Source organism: Tachyglossus aculeatus, chromosome 17 (genome assembly GCF_015852505.1).
Source record: "Tachyglossus aculeatus isolate mTacAcu1 chromosome 17, mTacAcu1.pri, whole genome shotgun sequence".
NCBI lineage: Eukaryota > Metazoa > Chordata > Mammalia > Monotremata > Tachyglossidae > Tachyglossus > Tachyglossus aculeatus.
Window position 1 is genome coordinate 53054540 of NC_052082.1, and position 19590 is coordinate 53074129.

The 19590-nt window shown below is 53.7% G+C and overlaps 1 protein-coding gene across 1 annotated transcript in view; it reads left to right on the forward strand.

Moving 5' to 3' along the window:
- Positions 1-3171: 3171 nt before the first annotated feature.
- WDR81 (WD repeat domain 81) overlaps positions 3172-19590 on the forward strand; it is a 37627-nt gene continuing 21208 nt past the window's right edge. Inside the window, exons 1-2 of the mRNA XM_038759081.1 lie at positions 3172-3188; positions 10816-10907. The gene's annotated coding sequence lies outside the window, so the exon portion shown is untranslated. The remainder of the gene's footprint in view (positions 3189-10815; positions 10908-19590) is intronic.

The window sequence follows — 19590 nt, forward strand, 5'->3', positions numbered from 1 at the left end:
CCGTCGGGATGGCCTACTTTGGCACCCCGATTGTAACGGGCAGAGCTCCAAAATACGAGGCTTTTTCATTATTAAATGCAATAATAAAATCATCCTTGCAAATTAAAGTGGACCAAGATAAAGATTTGCAAACTCCCTCGTCACCCAGGTGAGACTTTTCGTTATTTTTTTTAATCAATCGTATTTATTGAGCGCCTACTGTGTGCAGAGCACTGTACTAAGCGCTTGGAAGGTACAGTGAGGCAATAGAGACAGTCCGTACCCAACAGCGGGCTCACAGTCTAGAAGGGGGAGACAGAGAACAAAACAAAACAGGTCACTGTTGGGTAGGGACCGGCTCTATATGTTGCCAACTTGTACTTCCCAAGCGCTTAGTACAGTGCTCTGCACACAGTAAGCGCTCAATAAATACGACTGATTGATGGATTGACAGACGCCTTTCATTTATTCATTCATTCATTCAATCGTATTCAATCAATCTATCAGTCGTATTTATTGAGCGCTTACTGTGTGCAGAGCACTGTACTAAGCGCTGGGGAAGTACAAGTTGGCAACATAGAGAGACGGTCCCTACCCAACAGTGGGCTCACAGTCTAAAAGGGGGAGACAGAGAACAAAACCAAACATACTAATAAAATAAAATAAATAGAATAGATATGTACAAGTAAAATAGAGTAATAAATATGTACAAATGGGTATTTATTGAGCACTTACTGTGTGCAGAGCACTGTACTAAGCGCTTGGGAAATACAAGTTGGCAACATCTAGAGATGGTCCCTACCCAACAGCGGGCTCACAGTCTAGAAGGGGGAGATAGACGACAAAGCAAAACAGGTCGACAGGCGCCTTTCCCCCACCCGTTGATTCAGTCGTATTTATTGAGCGCTTACTGTGTGCAGAGCACTGGACTAAGCGCTTGGGAAAGACAAGTTGGCAACATGTAGAGATGGTCCCTACCCGACAGCGGGCTCACAGTCTAGAAGGGGGAGACGGACAACAAAACATATTAATCAACTAAAATAAATAGAATGAATATGTACAAATAAAATAAATAAATAGAATAATAAATACGTACAAACGTATATACATATATTGAGCGCTTACTAGGTGCAGAGCACTGGACTAAGCGCTTGGGAAGTACAAGTTGGCAACACCTGGAGACGGTCCGTACCCAACAGCGGGCTCACAGTCTAGAAGGGGGAGACGGACAACAAAACAAAACGTATTAACAAAATAAAATAAATAGAATAAAAACGTACAAATAAAATAGAGTAATAAGTACGTGCAAACATACATATATACAGGTGCTGTGGGGAGGGGAAGAAGGTAGGGTGGGGGGATTCATTCATTCACTCGTATTTATTGAGCGCTTACTATGTGCAGAGCACTGTTAATCAGTTGTATTCAGTTGTTATCTCTGTGCAGAACACTAAACTCACAGGTTGGGAGAGGGGAGGCACGATCCGGGTTCTAATCCCGGCTCCGCCACTTGTCTGCTGGGTGCCTTGGGCAAATCACTTCACTTCTCTGTGCCTCAGTTCCCTATCTGTAAAATGGGGATGAAGACTGTGAGCCCCATATGGGGCAACCTGATTACCTTGTATCTACCCCAGCACTTAGAGCAGGGCTCGGCACTTAGTAAGCGCTTAACAAATACCATCATTATTATTACTGTTATTATTATCATCCCTGCACTCAAGGAATTTACCATCCAGAGCTTAGAACAGTGCTGTGCACACAGTAAGTGCTCAGTAAATATGAATGAACAGTGCTTGGAACATAGTAAGTGCTTAACAAAAACCATCATTATTATTATCATCTAGCAGGGGAGAGAGAGAGAGACACTAAAATCAATTGCAGATCGGAGGAAATAATAAAAATATTAATATAGGTGCTCCTGGTGGATGGATTGGGGGGAGAAGTACCCAGATGTTTAGGTCACTTGGAAGTGCTGAATCAATCAGTGGTATTTTCTGAGCACTTACTGAGTGCAAAGCATTGTGCTGTGCCCTTAGGAGAGTACAGCGCAATGGAATTAGTAGACGTGTCTTGCCCTTAACAAGCATAATAATAATATAGTATTATTATATATTGGAGGAAATAGGGTGGGGAGGTAAGTAATCAGAAAAAGCCCTCCGGAGCAGGTGTGTTTTCAGAAGGCCATGAAGATGGGGGCCACGGCTGTCTGCTGAAACATGAAGGGGGAATTAGCTTTGCTGGTTGCCTGATTTATTAGTTATGGTATTGATTAAGTGCATATCTTTAGTACTCAACTGTTTCCCCTATCTACTGTATTTTGTCTGCCTCACTTTGTAGACTGTCAGCTCCTTGTGGGCAGGGATCTACCATCTACCAACTCTTGTAGTGTACTCTCCTAAGCGCTTTCTACATTGCTAGGCCCACAGTAAGCGCTCAATAAATACCATGGGCTAATTGAATGGTTTACTAGGTGTGAACGTTATGCTAAATGTTGGGATGAATGCAGAAAGTTCAAGTAGGGCTCAATGCGTTTTCTAAAAAGGCCTCACAATCTGAGTGGAGGAAAACAGTTACATAGGTCAATAAGAATGAGTTAGATACACAGTAAATTGCTAATTAAACAGTCCAAATTTGCAGCACTAAATAAGGCACTAAGACAGTTATTGGAAGGGGCAGTGTTCAGGCTCCTCCCGTCCGGGCATGGGGATCTGGAGCTGTGAGGCCTAGAGGAAAGAGCATTGGCCCGGGAATCAGAGGACCTGGGTTCTAATCCTGCCTAAACCACTTACCTGCTGTGTGACCTTGGACAAGTCACTTCACTTGCTTGTATCCAGCGCTTAGTACAGTGCCTGACACATAGTAAGCGCTTAAGCGCTTTCCCAGACTGAGCCCCTTTTTTCCTCTCCTCCTTTCCATCCCCCCACCCTACCTCCTTCCCCTCCCGACAGCACCTGTATATATGTATATATGTTTGTACAGATTTATTACTCTATTTATTTTACTTGTACATATTTACTGTTGTATTTATTTTGTTAATGTGTATCTAGCTTTATTTTTATTTATTCTGGTGACTTGACACCTGTCCACATGTTTTGTTTTTTGTTGTCTGTCTCCCCCTTCTAGACCGTGAGCCCGCTGTTAGGTCGGGATCGTCTCCATATGTTGCCAACTTGTACTTCCCAAGTGCGTACTACAGTGCTCCGCACACAGTAAGTGCTCAATAAATATGATTGAATGAATGAATGAACAATCACTTTGCTATACCTTGGTTCCCTCAGATGCAAAATGGGGTTTCGCTGCCTGTTCTCCCTCCTGCTTAAACTGTGAGCCCCACGTAGGGCCTGATTATCTTGTATCTTCCCCATTGCTTAGTACAGTGGTTGGCTTATAGGAAGCACTTAACAGTTACCACTATTATTATTCCCATTCTCCTGCAGTCTTCCACTCTCCCAACTTGTCCTAACTTTGCTCCGCAGCATCGGGCACAATCAATCAATCAATCGTATTTATTGAGCGCTTACTGTGTGCAGAGCACTGTACTAAGCGCTTGAGTCCGAGGCAGACGTCTGGACTCCAGAGTCCTGATGCCCTGGGAACACTGGCTGGCGAGGTGCACGCTTCATTTAATTTTTAAAAACTCCCCTGTGCCTCGCCTCCTAATAATAGCAATAACAAGTATAATAAAAAATTGTGGTATTTGTTAAGCGATTACTATTTGCCAAGCACTGTAATAATAGTAATTGTGGTATTTGTTAAGTGGTTACTATGTGCCAGGCACTGTACTAGGCAATGGGGTAGATACAACCTAATGAGGTTGGACACAACCCATACCCCACATGGGGATCCCAGTCTTAATCCTCATTTTACAGATGAGGTAACTGAGGCACAGAGAAGTGAAATGACTGCCCAAGGTCACAGAGTGGACAAGTGGTGGAGCCAGGATTAGAACCCAGGTCCTTCTGACTCCCAGGGCTGTACCACATTGCTTCTGGCAGCATGGCCTAAGCAATGGGATAGATAAGAGGTAATCAGGTCAAGCTCTCCCACTGGGGACTCACAGTCTTAGTAGGAGGGAGAACAGGACTTTTTTTCTTTCTCTCTACCTCTATTTCCGAGAGGTTTATTTTCTCTCTCCCTCTCCATCCATCTCTTATTCTAGCCATCATTCTTTGTCTCTTTTTTCTGATTCTCTCCATCTGTCTCTGTGTCCTCCCATATCTGTCCATCTCTTTTACCTATTCTCCTCGCCCACCTTTCTTCCTTGCTCCCTCTTCATCATTCTTTCCCCACGACCATCTCTGACTCTTCTCTTCCAGTCTCTCTCCGCATTTCTCTATCCTTCTGAGTTCTTTTTCTCTCAGACTCACTTTGTCTCTGCCTCTTTATGTTGTCTCTACACATCTTTCCCTTGGTTTCTGCTTCTCTTCACCTGTGTCTGTATATCCATGTCACTATTTTTCTCTTTGTACCTTCCCTCTTGATCAGATATTTGTCTTTTTATGGGTCTTTTTGTCTTGGTTTCTGTCTGATTGTCTGACTGTCTCTTGACATCTCCTTCCCCTGGCCGCTAGAGTTTCTTTCCTTCCCCATTGCTCCTTCACCCAATCTTTCTCCCATTCTCTGCTTTTCTATTTTCTTCTCCTCTGTCACTGACACGGTCTCTCATCCTCTCTTTCTCATTATCTGTCCCTTCCTTTCTTCTTCATTCTCCCCATTTCATTTTCTTTCTTTTGGTCTGTCTCTTTCAGCCCTGGTTTCTCTCTGTCTCTGACAATCTCCCTCTCTCTCGGTGTCTCTCTACTACGCCAGCTCCGCCTCGGTCTCCAGCTCTCCCGATTCTTTCTTTCTTTCAGTCCCTGCGTCTCCCCGTCTCCGCTCCCTGGTCCGTGCCTTCTGCCGGCTCTCTGTCTGTCATTCCCCAGTTGTGTTTCCCCAGGCTTCTTCGTCCTGGCCTCCTGCCTCAGGGCCCCCAACCTTATGACCATCCTCTTCCTCCGTTCACCCTGGCCCTCTCTAATCCCCACCTCTCCACCCGCTTCAGACTCTGCCCCCCTTTTCCTGTCTGTTCCTCTTTCTGTGCCCCACGGACCCTCCTCTCTGTCCCCAATCCCAGAGCCCTGCTGGCGGGACATCCTCCCCGCACCACCCACCCACTCCCCACCCCCTCACCCTCCATCCTCAACCATCTGAAGGAATCAATGAAGCAGCCCGGGCCGCTAATCAGCCGGATGGCAGCCGGGCCCTGATCCTGTGGCTGGAGCAGGGACTTGGAGAGCCTTGGCTGGCATCCAGGAATGGAGGCCGCTCTCCCCCGTCCCTGGACCTTGAGTCCCCCCATCCCTGAGGCCGAGTCCTCCCCCAGCTATTGGGCCGAGCCCCCGTCCTGAGGCGGACCACCCCCTCCATCCCCGGGGCACAGTGGTGAGAGGCAGGGGTGCCCGCCCTGCCCTCACTCACGGCGGCGTGGTGGCCCAGCAGCTCCCAGGTGTGGCGCAGGGTCTGGTTCCTCAGCAGGTCCGTCCAGTCTGCGGGAAAATACCTTGCGGGGCCCCAGGGGCGGGAGGGTGCGTCAGGGAGACCCCCACCTCCCCCATCCCAGCCAAGGGCCCAGGCTCCCTCCACAGAGGTGACGCTCCAAGCACGGGTTGGGCCCTGCTTCCCTTCACGTGCCTCGATTTCCCCCTGGGCCCCAGGGAGATGGGGGCGGGGCGTGTGTCCGGTTGGAGACCCCCCGAGTCCCACCCGTGCCTGCCGCCTGGGGTCTCCCTCCACCCGGGGTCTTCCGCCCCCCCACCAAAGGACGTGGAGACCAGGACGAGCGCCGCCGGAGGGTGACCCTGGACCGGGTCCGTGGCCATCTGCGGGCACCAGGACAGGCTGGAGCAGGGGGGACACAAGGGCAGGAGGTCCCCGGCCCTGCTGCCTCAACGCCCTGGGAGCCCTCTCTCTCTCCCTCCTGCCGGGGCCCCCTCCCCTTCCACCCGGTCCCTTGCCCTCCCGTGCCCTGGCCCGCGGGTCCCCCTGGTCCCCGCCCCCTAGCAGCGCCCCGGAGCCGGCGAGCAGGCTGTGCCCCAGTGAGGCACACAGGTTTCTCCACGTCCAGTGGAGCCGGGGTCGGGCGGGGCAGCAGCTCCAGACCCCGGTGCAGACACTGGAATGCAGCGAAGGAGACCCCGGCCACCAAAAGCCCGGGCAGCGCCATGGGGGGACCCGCTCCCGGGGGTGACCCACCCCGTCCTCACGCCCGGGGCCTCGGAATCCCGTGTAACTTTCTCCAGGCTCGGCCCCGCCCCAGCTCCCCGCTTCCCACTCCGATCGGTGCAGCCTCAGGGTCCCACCCTCCTCGTCATGGCAACAGTCCCGGGACCCATCTCTGCCTCCTCTGCCACCTCCAATCCCCAGAGGCCGGAGCAGCCCGACCCGTTTCCCCACCTGGAGACGGGGACGGGTCCCGGACGGCCCACGCCCTCCCTGGGACAGTGGGGAGAGCCGACGTGTGGCAATCACTACGGGGGCCGCTGTCTCCCTCTTCTAGACTGTGAGCCCACTGTTGGGTAGGGACTGTCTCTATATGTTGCCAACTTGGACTTCCCAAGCGCTTAGTACAGTGCTCTGCACGCAGTAAGCGCTCAATAAATACAATTGATGATGATGATGATGAGGTAGACAGTGGCCTCCCAGTCGAACCAGCCTTACCAAAGGCTGACTGGCCAGAGCCAGAACTCACTAATAATAACAATGGTATCTGTTAAGCGCTTACAACATGCTGAACACTGTTCTGAGAGCTGGATGGTGACCAGGGGAAGGGGAGAGAGGATGGGGTGGGTGGGGAGACACGTTGTTCTGCACTGTTGGAGAGCATCCGGGCATATCCTCCTGAACTGTCAATCAATCAGTGGGATTTATTGAGGGCTTACTCTCTGTACTTGGGACATAGAATAAAGCAGCTTGGGAAGCAGTGTGGCCTAATGGATAGAAGACAAGCCTGGGAGTCAGAAGGATTGGGCTCTAATCCCGGCTCCACCACTTGTCTGCTCTGTGATTTTGGGCAAGTCACTTCACTTCTCTGTACCTTAGTTACCTCATTTGTAAAATGGGAATTAAAGCCTATTCCCTTCTACTTAAGAGTTTGAGCTCCAGGTGGGACAGGGATTGTGTCCAGCCTTATTACTCATTATCTCGTATCAACCCCAGTGCTTAGTACAGTGCTTGGACATAGTAAGTGCCCCACAAATACCAAAAAACAACAAGAAACAAGTAGACACAATCCCCACTCTCAAAAAGCTTACGGTCTAGCAGGGAAGAGTTTGTAGTCCTGTTAGCCCTTGTGCTAAGGGCTAGGGCTGGAACAACATGTCTTCCTATTCTTAGAGACCTTAAATGGAGAAAGGGGTGGGTGGGAGGCCTATCATCAATCGTATTTATTGAGCGCTTACTATGTACTTACTAGGCCTCTCGCCTAGTCTAGCATGAGTCCATCTGGGTAGGGGTCATTTTGATCTGGCTTCACTCAGCCTCCAAACAGGACTCAATCAGTAGTGTTTTCTGAGCATCTGCTGTGTGCAAAGCACCGTCCTCAGCGCTGGGGAGAGTATAATAGAATTAGTAGATGTGATCCCCGTCCTTGAAGATCTTACGGGCTAGCAGGGGAGACAGACGCTAAAATAAATTAGGGAGATTCACCAAGCCCCTTGTTCCCAAGGGGGCCCCTTGCTGCCCTTTTCGGCAGGTACCTTTTGGTTTCTGCTGATAAAATTTCTTCAACAGTATCGTCATCTTCAAACCTCTAGGATAACTCTGTATACCCGGAGAACTTGCATTATAACAGCAGATACGGTCTCCCTGGGGGTGGGCAGTCCGGCACGGGCCCCACATTCTGATGGTTTGGGTGGGGCAGGGGCTGCATGGCAGTGACCATGTCATGCCTCTGGCCTGGAACCCCCTCATCATCATCATCATCAATCGTATTTATTGAGCGCTTACTGTGTGCAGAGCACTGCACTAAGCGCTTGGGAAGTACAAATTGGCAACATAAGCTTCATATCTGACAGACAATTATTCTCCCCACCTTCAAAGCCCTATTGAAGGCACATCTCTTCCAAGAGGCCTTCCCAGACCCAGCCCTCATTTCCTTTTCTCCCACTCCCTTCGGCATTGCCCTGATTTGCTCCTTTCTATTCACCACCCCCTCCAGCCCCACAGCATCTATGTATATCTCCATAATTTAGTTATTTATACTGACATGTCTTCCCCGCTAGACTGTATGCTCGTTGTGGGCAGGGAATATGTCTGTTTTATCATTATACCGTAATAATAATAATGGCATTTATTAAGCGCTTACTATGTGCAAAGCACTGTTCTAAGCGCTGGGGAGGTTACAAGGTGATCAGGTTGTCCCACGTGGGGCTCACAGTCTTAATCCCCATTTTACAGGAGGTAACTGAGGTACAGAGAAGTTAAGTGACTTGCCCAAAGTCACACAGCTGAGAATTGGCAGAGCCGGGGTTTGAACCCATGACCTCTGACTCCAAAGCCCGTACTCTCCCCAGCGCTCAGTACAGTGCTCTGCTTACAGTAGGTGCTCAATAAATTTGATTGATTGATTGATTGAGGAGGGTGGGCTCCAGAGACCACACCAAGAGGAGCGCAGACGGTGAGTCCAAGAGCCCTCCCTGGGATCAGAGAACGAGACCCTCCTAGTTTAGGGAAGGGAACCGCAGAGGATTTAGCCCCTGGATCCCATTCCTGACTGTGGCCAGACTTGGGAAGCCAGGCCGCCTCTGCACCCCTCAGCCAGGGTCAGAAAAAGGAGCCCGGAGTTCCCTTTATTCTCTGCAGTCTTGAACAGAGAGCAGGAACGGGAGGCTATTTTTAACTTGCTTCCCACCGAGAATCCAGCACCTGTAAGGCCCTCCCAGCTCAGTTTCACCATCTCTCCCCTCCTTCAAAGTCCTTTTTAAAAAGATCCCTTCCCTGGGGGGCTCCCTCACTTGGTCCCCACTTTCCCCGGCATCCCATCTCCCTCAGCAGTCTTGGAATGATTAGGTGTTGGTCTATTTGTTGTCAGCGCATTTATCATCATCATCAATCGTATATATTGAGCGCTTACTATGTGCAGAGCACTGGACTAAGCGCTTGGGAAGTACAAATTGGCAACATCTAGAGACAGTCCCTACCCAACAGTGGGCTCACAGTCTAAAAGGGGGAGACAGAGAACAAAACCAAACATACTAACAAAATAAAATAAATAGGATAGATATGTACAAGTAAAATAAATAGAGTAATAAATATGTACAACCATGTATATGTATATACAGGTGCTGTGGGGAAGGGAAGGAGGTAAGACGGGATTTATCCACTTGTGTTTACTATTGACACATATTTTCAAGTTCTTTCTTAATCAATCAATCGTATTGAGCGCTTACTGTGTGCAGAGCACTGTCCTAAGCGCTTGGGAAGTACAAGTCGGCAACACATCCACTTATGTCAGCTCGTCCTCCTCTCTTGATGGTAAGCAACTCCGTGGTAAAAATCGTGATTCAAGCTGCTTCCATAGGGCGCCTAGTCCTTAGCAGCGTGGCTTAGTGGAAAGAACACGAGCCTGCGAGCCACAGGACCTGGGTTCTAATTCTGACTCCACCATTTGTCTGCCGTGTGACCTTGGGCAAGTCACTTCCCCTCTCTGTGCCTCAGGTCCTCCATCTGCAAAATGGGGATTCACTAAAAGGGGAAGCAGCGTGGCTCAGTGGAATGGACCCGGGCTTTGGAGCCAGAGGCCGTGGATTCAAATCCCAGCTCCGCCACTTGTCAGCTGTGTGACTTTGGGCACGTCACTTCACTTCTCTGGGCCTCAGTTCCCTCATCTGGAAAATGGGGATGAAGACTGTGAGCCCCTTGTGGGACAATCTGATTACCTTGTATCTACCCCAGCACTTAGAACAGTGCTTTGCACATAGTAAGCGCTTAAATACCATTATTATTATTATTATTATTATATTATTAATATTATTAATAATAATAATATTAATATTATTATATTATTATTATTATTGTGTTGCCAATTTGTACTTCCCAAGCGCTTAGTACAGTGCTCTGCACATAGTAAGCGCTCAATAAATACGATTGATACGATTGATTATTATTATTATTATTATTATTACCTGTTCGCCCTCCTACTTAGGCCGTCAGCCGTACGTGGGACCTGATTATCTTGCATCTACCCCAGTGCTTAATACAGTGCTTGGCACACGGTAAGCGCTTAACAAATACCATTATTCCCCCTCTGGACAGTAAACTTGCCTATTATACAAGCACTTAGTACAGTGTTCTGCACAGGTAGGTGCTCAATAAATATCAGTCGATTCTCCATGACCGTTGCCGCCGCGGATGTTGGTAACGATGGAACCACCCCTCCCACGGAACCGACTCCAGGGTTAGAAAACGGGAATGACCCCCGGAATTTCAGGGGGAACTGCCCTCACCCTCAGGACTTCCAAATCCACGGTACTACCCTGCCCCGCACGGGTGACCAGACGGCTGCTGTGCCTCCAAAAAGAAAGCGCGTGGGCACCTCTGAGCCGAGCGCTGCCGCTTTGGGGGACTAGCCCGAGAGCGTCGACCCAGGGGACAACAGGGCCGGAGCTTTAGAGGCTCGATCCTGGAAAACAAGGAGTTTCTGTACAGGCACTTGGTCTGTAGAGGCAGAGGCCGTTGTTCCGTTCAGAATGGTGCAAGGAGGAGCATGCGGGGCAGAGCTAAAGGCCGGGGATTTGCCGGCGAGCCGGGTGATCTCCGCATTGCCCTGCTGTCCCCATTGATTGACATTCCCCTTTGTAGGTGTTGCCTCGCCGTTCGCCCTTTGCCAGGAACTCGCCGAGTTCACTGCCAGGGAGGGGCAGCGAGGCTGGAAGGAGACCTCACATCTTCGGGTAGGTGCTGTGGAGGTGTTGGGGGTCAGGGTGGGGGGAACTGCAGGGGGCCAAAGAGGAGCTCTAGGGGTATGGGGACGGGGAGAACTGGAGGGGAGGAAGAAGCGAGAAGTAGTGGGGAAGAGGCAATCCTGCCCTGCCTCGGGCCCGGGGAATACCTAGGCCTTGCTTCCGTCACCTCTCTCCCACCTCTTTAGCCTGGGGATCAGAGGATCTGGGTTCTAATCCCAGCTCCACCATGTACCTGCCGTGTGACTTTGGGATTCACACTGCACTTCAGTTTCCTCATCTGTAAAACGGGGATTAAATACCTCTTGGCTCTCCCTCCCTAGGCTGTGAACCCCATGGGAGACAGGGACTGATTACCTTGTACCCACTTTGGTGTTTAAATGCGTGGCCCAAAGTAAGCTGGTAATACTACAACTATCATTATTCCACTCCCAGCCTTGTGGGTCCAGGGGGGACTTCTCCAAACTAAAAAGCCCAATCTCTCTGCCCATAGTAATATTTGTGATATCGGTTAAGTGCTTTTCGTGTACCAAGCACTGAGGTAGAGTCAAGATAAAATAAGGTCAGACACAGTCCCATGAAAGCAACCCAGAGTGTCCCCCTTTCTCTACTGGACCCCTCCCATCTGGGGCAACTCCCAGAGAGCAATGCCCTCCCTCAGCACAGCCTCCCTGGCTATCAGCCCACCCCAGGACCTCACCACCTCCAAGGGGCATAAACTGCATGGTTGTCTGTGCTGTCGCCCCTTCCTCAGTCTCAGAAGCAGATCCAGGCCTCCCCTTTCAATCAATCAATCGTATTTTTTGAGCACTTACTATGTGCAGAGCACTAAACTGAACAGTTGGAAGAGAACAACAGAGTTGGTAGACATTTCCTATCCACAACAAGCTCACAGTCTAGAGGGAGAGACAGACATTAATGTAAGTTATGGATATGTACAGAAGTGCTCTGAGGAATCTTCCTCAAACAGCCCTGACTGAAGCCCAGACTCTCATGCTTGACTGAAAGCTCCTTCAGAGCAGGGATCATGTCTGTCAGCTCTGTTGTACCAAGCACCTACTACACTGCTCTGCACACAGTAGATGCTTGACCGATACTGTTGGTTGATTGCAGGCCCGTCCCCGCTGAACTATTCCTCTCAAAGGTGCTGAGGTGCCATTTTGTCCGTGTTTAGAGGAGGCAGGATGTAGACAGCCGCTTTTTGGATTCACAGAAGAGCTGGGGGCACTAAACTAGGGGCTTTAGATAGTGTCCAATCCAGGGAATTAGAGGAGGAGGATGGTCCTTTGGCCAACACCAGCAGTAGCGGGGCAAGTGAGGATCTTTCCCTCCCACTTCGGGGTTATAGGCAGACACTTCCTCCCATCCAAAGACTAACCCGATCTCCAAGGGGAAATTGTTGCAGGGACCACCCAGGGAAGTTAGGGGGAAGAGGAGCAACCATTGACTGTGGGGAGGGGTGGAGAAACTGAGTCAACGTGATAGCTCATTGTGGGCAGGGAATGTGTCTGTCGATTGTTATATCGCACTCTCCCCCGTGCTCAGTAGTGCTTTGCACACAGAGCCCTCAATAAATACGATTGAATGACTGAATGGGAAGTCTTCACTTCACATCCTGAGATAAGAGATTGTCAGTAGCCACACCCTCAACCTCAACCGGGGCCCGAGGTGGGACCAGATGCCCTGCCACCATGCCCTGCCCGCGGAGCCACTCCCCGCGCTGCTCCGCTTGCGACGATTCCTCTGCCTGGGGCTGAGTCCAGCTGGTCCACCCCATCCCCAGCCTTTCACGGTAGCTGAATTGGGGCAGGAAGGAAACTGGTCGTGGGCTTGACAGGGGCCAGGTGCTTTCCAGCCTGAAAACACCTCCTATCCCTAATCTCTCCCCGACCTCCTCCAAGGCCCATCCCGCCGCTCACGTTCCATCCAGATTCACCCGCACAGAGCAGCCCCGGGACTCCCCCGGGGCCTCGTCCATCCTGCCCCAGCCTCTACGGGAGCCACGCCGGGACTCCTCCAGGCCTGCTCCATCCCACTCCAGATCCCAAGGAGAGCAGCCCCCCGGCCTGATGCATTTCCCCCACTCCCCAGGCCCGAGGATACTGCGAGCGCACCAGGAGGAGCTGAGCCAGAGGGCTGAAGCCTGTCTCGGGCTGGCAGACGCCTGCCACCACACCCTGCCCTCCCCCTAGGTTAGGTTCACAGAACGGGCCAGCAAGAGTTTGAGATTGATCTTTTTATTGGAGAGATGGAGAGCACTGCACTCTCCCCATCTCCTGGGAACAGAGGGAGGGTCCTGCAGCCCCTAGACTTTACTTCTCTTGGCTCCTTAATATGGAAAGGAGCAGAAGGCAAAGCTGGGAGGGCCCCAGATCAACCATACCACCTACCTCAGAGTTGGATCGGGTGGCAGACAGTGACTCGCTGGGTATAGCAGCAGCCCAGGGCTGATCTCTCCCCCCCACCCCCTTTCTGTGGACACACTCCAACCGGTGACCTTCCCGGCAGCCGCACCCTAGGGCAGCAGGAGGGACGGACCTTGCAGCTGGGTGGGGGTGGGGCCACCTGCTCCTCCATGTCTCTACCACCTCTACCATTCCCTCCCACCCCCACCCCCACCCCGCTCCCTCCAGGGTTCAAGACTGAAAAAGCAGCATGCGTTCTTCATGCTGGCCCTGCTCCTGGGGTCCCAAGAAGTAGGTGGAAAGTGGTGGGGTGCTTGAAAGGAGAGGGGGAGGAAGAGAGTGTGAGAGAAAGGACAGAGATAGATTCAGAGGGGGCAGGGGGAGAATACATTCTGATCAGACAAGAGCAGGCCAAGGATACCCAGCAACAGACGGTGCCAGTTTGGGGTCACAAGATGGGGAGGGGGCATGGCAGCAGATAGTCGTGGGGGGGGGTGTAAGTTGTCCAACTGCTTTTTTGCTCTAGGATCTTCATTTCCCCCCCCCCCTTCCCCAACTCCCACCCTCCAGGGGTGGAGGAGAGAGGAAGGGGACACAGAGGTCTGATGAGGTAAGGGCTTCCTTCGGCTGGGGTTTCCTCTCCTGTGCCCTCAGGCTTCGCTCCTGATCTAGAATGGGAACTCGCCCTCTCCCCTCTGCTCCCCACCCCCAGTGCCATTTACAGAGGGGACACTCGATTGCAGAGCAACTTTCCTAGAGCTGAGCTCGTTAATTCCCCTCCCAACCCTTCAGCAGGCAAGGGAAAGAAGGAAACAGGGGCAGAGTGGGGGCCCGGTCCCAGTGCCCTGAGGGTTGCATCTCAGCTTTAGGGAGGGCAGGAGGGCCCAGGGAAGGAGAGAAACTGACAGACAGAACGGTCTGCCCCAAAGTGGGTAAGGGTTGGGTAGAAAGAAGAGAGGGGAGGTGGATTTGGCCGTCCTCTACTCTTCCCCCAAAGACCTGAGGGAGTTCATCTCTGCCCCTCCGGTAACCTGCCCCAGAGGGGCAGTCCCCCCCCAGTCTCCAGTTCTGGACCCACTTAGCCCATCAGAAAGCCCCTTCCCTGGACCCCGGCCACCTCCCCCAGGGGAGGAAGCCAGTCCGGAGAGGCACCCGCTTCCCAACCCCACGCCTAGAAGAGAGAGGCTGGGTATCCTTGCCTCCCTCCCCACCCCCCCCAGCAAGCAGTCCATGGTTCGGAGCCCATGAGGACGGGGCGCTCCGCACACCCTGACCTCAGCGGAGGGCCACACTGAAGTTACAGTGACCCATCCCTGACCTCAGCCGAGGGAGGCACTGAAGTAACAGTGATCCACCAAGTCTCCACCCTCCTTGGGTTGTCCCCTACTTCTTAGTCATCACCCCCTCACTGCCTCCTAACAGCCACCACGGCCCCCACGCACCCACCCACCCCCACTCCAAAATCACCTTCCGGGCAGTAGGAGCCGTTCCCGTCCTCCTCCTCCTCCTCCTCGTGGCAGACAGGGGCTGAGTTCAACAGTTCTTCAACTGGCAGCTTTAGCTGGGACAGGACTTAAAGCTTGCCACTGAAGAACTGCTGTGACTCAGCCAGGCCCAGGCCGGCGCACAGGGTCACCTGGACGGGGCGGGGGGGCGAAGGGGAAAAGAGAAAAGCCGGTCAGAGCCCAGGCCGCCCCACTCAGGGGGACCTTTCCGAGCCCCCTCCGCCCCATCAACCAGTTGTATTTGAACGCATTACTGCGTGCAGAGCGCTATACAACCCCCTCCCTGGCCCGGGGGGTGTTCTAGGAGCAGCAGAACTGGGTCTGACCCCCCCCCTCCCCGGCCTTTAGGCGTGTGTTCTCGCTCCTGCCCTCGTCTCTGGGGGGTAGGGGTCGGCCTGGGTGCTTTCTGTCTCCCCCTTTTAGACTGTGAGCCCACTGTTGGGTAGGGACTGTCTCTATATGTTGCCAACTTGGACTTCCCAAGCGCTCAGTCCAGTGCTCTGCACCCAGTAAGCGCTCAATAAATACGATTGATTGATTGATTCTGCCAAGGGTTATGGCAGCCCCCCACCCCCAGCTGAGCCTGGCCCCTGCCCAGCCCCTCCCTCCCCCTCCCCTGAGGCTGGGCATCCCCCAGCCCCGGCCCCCACCTTCCGGCTGCTGAAGGGTGGGGCCCTGCTTTCCATCCCGGGGGGGCCCCCGGAGGCGGGGACGGGGCGGTCCCCAGCCGGGGCGGCCTCTCCCCCGGGGGTGAGCCCGGTGGTTGGGCGGTTGGGCCCCGGTCGGGCTCTCCGGGCGTCCCAGATGCCAGGCATTCCGCTGGTGCATTCCGGGTCCATCTGGTCTGAATTCCGGGCCGTGTGCCGGCCCCTCCGGGGCTGAACTTTGTTCCAAGTCCCAGGCCCCGCCCCACCCCCCCTCCCCTCCCCCCCCCCCGTCGCCCCCAGCTCCAACGCATGAATCAGCAGGAAAAGCCGCGGCCCTGCAGCAGGGACGCCCCCCCCCCCCCAAACCCCGGGGCCTGCACCCTTGCCCCTCCCGGCCCCCTCCGCCGGCCCCCCGCCCGTCCCCCGCAGGCCCGTTGGGGGCGGGCCCCGGCTTCCTCCCCCGGCCAGGGGCCCACCCCCAGGCCGGCCCTGCCACCGGAGCCCCGGCGGAGGAGGGGAAGGAGACGGAGGAAGGGGGCACGGTGCCCCCCGCCCCGGGCAGCGAGGCGGAGGAAAAGGGGGGCGGGGGGAGTCCGGCCATGACTAACCCGGGCAGGGCCGGGCCGGGGGCAGTGAGGAGGGGCAGGGGTGACCTTCCCCGGGCCCGAACCGCCCGGTCCTGCCAAGGGTCGGGGGGTGGGGAGGGTTTCCAGCCCCCGCGATGAAACCTTAACCTGCGGGTTGCATAACGCCCCCCGCCCCTTATATAACGCAGCCGGCGGGGAAGGAGCCGGGGACAGGACAGGGAAGGGGAGAGGAGGAGAGGGAAGGGGAGAGGAGGAGAGGGAAGGGGAGAGGAGGAGAGGGGAAGGGGAGAGGAGAAGAGGGGGAGGGGAGAGGAGAAGAGGGGGAGGGGAGGGGAGGGGAGGGGAGGGGAGGGGAGGGGAGGGGAGGGGAGAGGAGAGGAGAAGAGGGGAGGGAAGGGGAGAGGAGGGGAGAGGAGAGGAGAAGAGGGGAGGGAAGGGGAGAGGGGAGAGGAGGGGAGAGGAGAAGAGGGGAGAGGAGAAGAGGGGAGAGGAGAAGAGGGGAGAGGAGAAGAGGGGAGAGGAGAAGAGGGGAGAGGAGAAGAGGGGAGAGGAGAAGAAGGGAGGGTCACGTTGGCCCCGAGCCCCCCGCCCCCTGCCCGCAGTGCCACCGCCCCCCCCCCCCCTCCCGCCGGTGCCCCCAACGCTGTCGCCGGGCCCCTGCCGGGAACTGCAGCCCGACCCCTCTCCGCCGAGTACGGGGTGTGGCAGCCAGCTGGGCTTCTCCTTCGCCCTCCTCCTCCCTCCCGCCCCCGGGGCTCACACCCACCTGGTGGCGGGGGAGGGAGGGAGGGAGGGAGCGGGCCCGGCTTGTCCGCTCCCGTCGCCCAGCGAGCCGGTGTCCGCCGCAGCGGCCCCGCACAGCCCGGCACGGCACGGCACGGCCCGGCACCGCCCCGCACACACCGGCTCCGGGCTGCGATCAGCTGGCGGCGCCGTGACGCCGGCACCCGGTAGCGCCGCCCTCCGCCAATCCCCGCCCGCCCGCCCGCCGGCGGGCCAATAGGCGGCCGGGGCACCGCCCCCGGGGCCCGCCCTCCCTGATTAGCGCCACGCAGAGCCAATCGGAGGGGCTGGAGGCGGCGCCGCGAAGCATCCTGGGCCGCGTAGTCCCCCGCTCCACACTACAATTCCCGGCACCCATCGCGCTCTGTGAGTTGGCATTTTTAAACTGAGCCCGGAACCCAGCCCGGGGAAGTCCTTAAAGGGCCCGAGCCCCGCCCCGCCCCGCCGGGAAAAACAGCCGGTTTCCCTTAAACCGGCCCCCAGGAGCGTGCTGTCTACATGTATATATGTTTGTACACATTTATTACTCTCTATTTATTTAGACTGTGAGCCCACTGTTGGGTAGGGACTGTCCCTATATGTTGCCAACTTGTACTTCCCATAGTACAGTGCTCTGCACACAGTAAGCGCTCAATAAATACGATTGATTGATTTTACTTGCACCTATCAATTCTATTTATTTTATTTTGTTAGTATGTTTGGTTTTGTTCTCTCTCCCCCTTCTAGACTGTGAGCCCACTGTTGGGTAGGGACTGTCTCTATATGTTGCCTGCTTGTACTTCCCAAGCGCTTAGTACAGTGCTCTGCACAGAGTAAGCGCTCAATAAATATGATTGACTGATTTTACTTGCACCTATCTATTCTATTTATTTTATTTTGTTAGTATGTTTGGTTTTGTTCTCTCTCGCCCTTCTAGACTGTGAGCCCACTGTTGGGTAGGGACTGTCTCTCTATGTTGCCAACTTGTACTTCCCAAGCGCTCAGTACAGTGCTCTGCATACAGTAAGTGCTCAATAAATACAATTGATTGATTGATTGCTGGACTCCAGGGTGGGGCCGTTAGGACAGTGACTGATTCTCGCCCGCCCCGGACGGGGCAGAGGGAGCTGCAGAGGCTAAGGTGGGGTCAGGCCTGACATGAGACTTATAGACTGTGAGCCCGCTGTTGGGTAGGGACCGTCTCTATATGTTGCCAACTTGGACTTTCCAAGTGCTTAGTACAGTGCTCTGCACACAGTAAGCGCTCAATAAATACGATTGAATGAATGAATGAGACTGGAGGATGGTCAAGGTCACGAGATTGGCCACCATCCCTATCTGGAGGAGACCGCCCTGGGCAGATTTATGTCTTCAATATAACTGGTCCTTGGTCTGCCCTTGCGATACCAGGGTATGTCGGTGGGCTTGACCTACTCTCGGGTGGGGGATTTATTAAGCGACAGGCAGACCCACTGGAGAAGGGCTGGCTTTGCCTGCTGAAGAGAAGCTAGCTCTCTTCCTCCCTTCAAGGCCCTGCTGAGAGCTCACCTCCTCCAGGAGGCCTTCCCAGACCGAGCCCCTTCCTTCCTCTCCCCCTCGTCCCCCTCTCCATCCCCCCATCTTGCCTCCCTCCCTTCCCCACAGCACCTGTATATATGTATATATGTTTGTACATATTTTTTTACTCTAATTTATTTGTACATATCTATTCTATTTATTTTATTTTGTTAGTATGTTTGGTCTCTGTCTCCCCCTTTTAGACTATGAGCCCACTGTTGGGTAAGGACTGTCTCTATATGTTACCAATTTGTACTTCCCAAGCGCTTAGTACAGTGCTCTGCACATAGTAAGCGCTCAATAAATACGATTGATGATGATGATGATGATGATGATGAATGTGCCTGTTCTTGAGGCCGAACAGTCTTCTAGACTGTGAGCCCACCGTTGGGTGAGGACCGTCTCTATATGTTGCCAACTTGTACTTCCCAAGCGCTTAGTACACACACAGTACTCTGCACACAGTAAGCGCTCAATAAATACGATTGAATGAATATGGAGACTAGAGCAGCGGGATGGAGGGAGCAGGAGGCCTGGAGCCAAAGAAAGGGATATTTACCGGGAGACCTTATTATCTCATCATTCTCCTGCTTGGAAGATAACGCTGATGGTGTTATTCCCCGGTGCTGAATGTTCCCAGGGTAGGATGAAGTGTGAAACGATCTGGAAACTGCCAACACTCAGCTCAGGGCTGCTGCCCCCGTCACAGCTCCAAACACCCATTTCGATCCTGTCTGTGGCTCTGGGGGTGGGGCAGCCTTGGTGCAATCTTTATGCTGACTCTTCTCTAGAATGGGGCCTTCTTGCCAAGCGGAGATAGGGAGGCTGACCGTAGCAATTGGAAAGGATTGCGAGAGCAACACCCTTCTCAGCTTCGAAGGGGTTGGCGTTTTCATCTCTACCGCAGAAGGATGTTCTCTTAGGGCTTAGGGACGCGGGTTTTGTTGCCCCCTTGCAACCAAAGAATGCTGCCTTCCGGTCCAGTTTATCAGTCCCCCGCAGCTGCCTCAGATGCGCTGCTCAGGGAGATACTGGGGTAGAGGATGAGGAGAGACAGGATTTTGGGGGAGCTACAATCTCCCCCCTGTAAACTGTAAGTTTCTTTGGGGCAGGGATCACACCTATTATATGGTCCTTTCCCAGGTGCTTAATAAAGTGGTCTGCCCATAGTAAATGCTCGATAAATGCCATCGATCGACTAAAGTCTATAT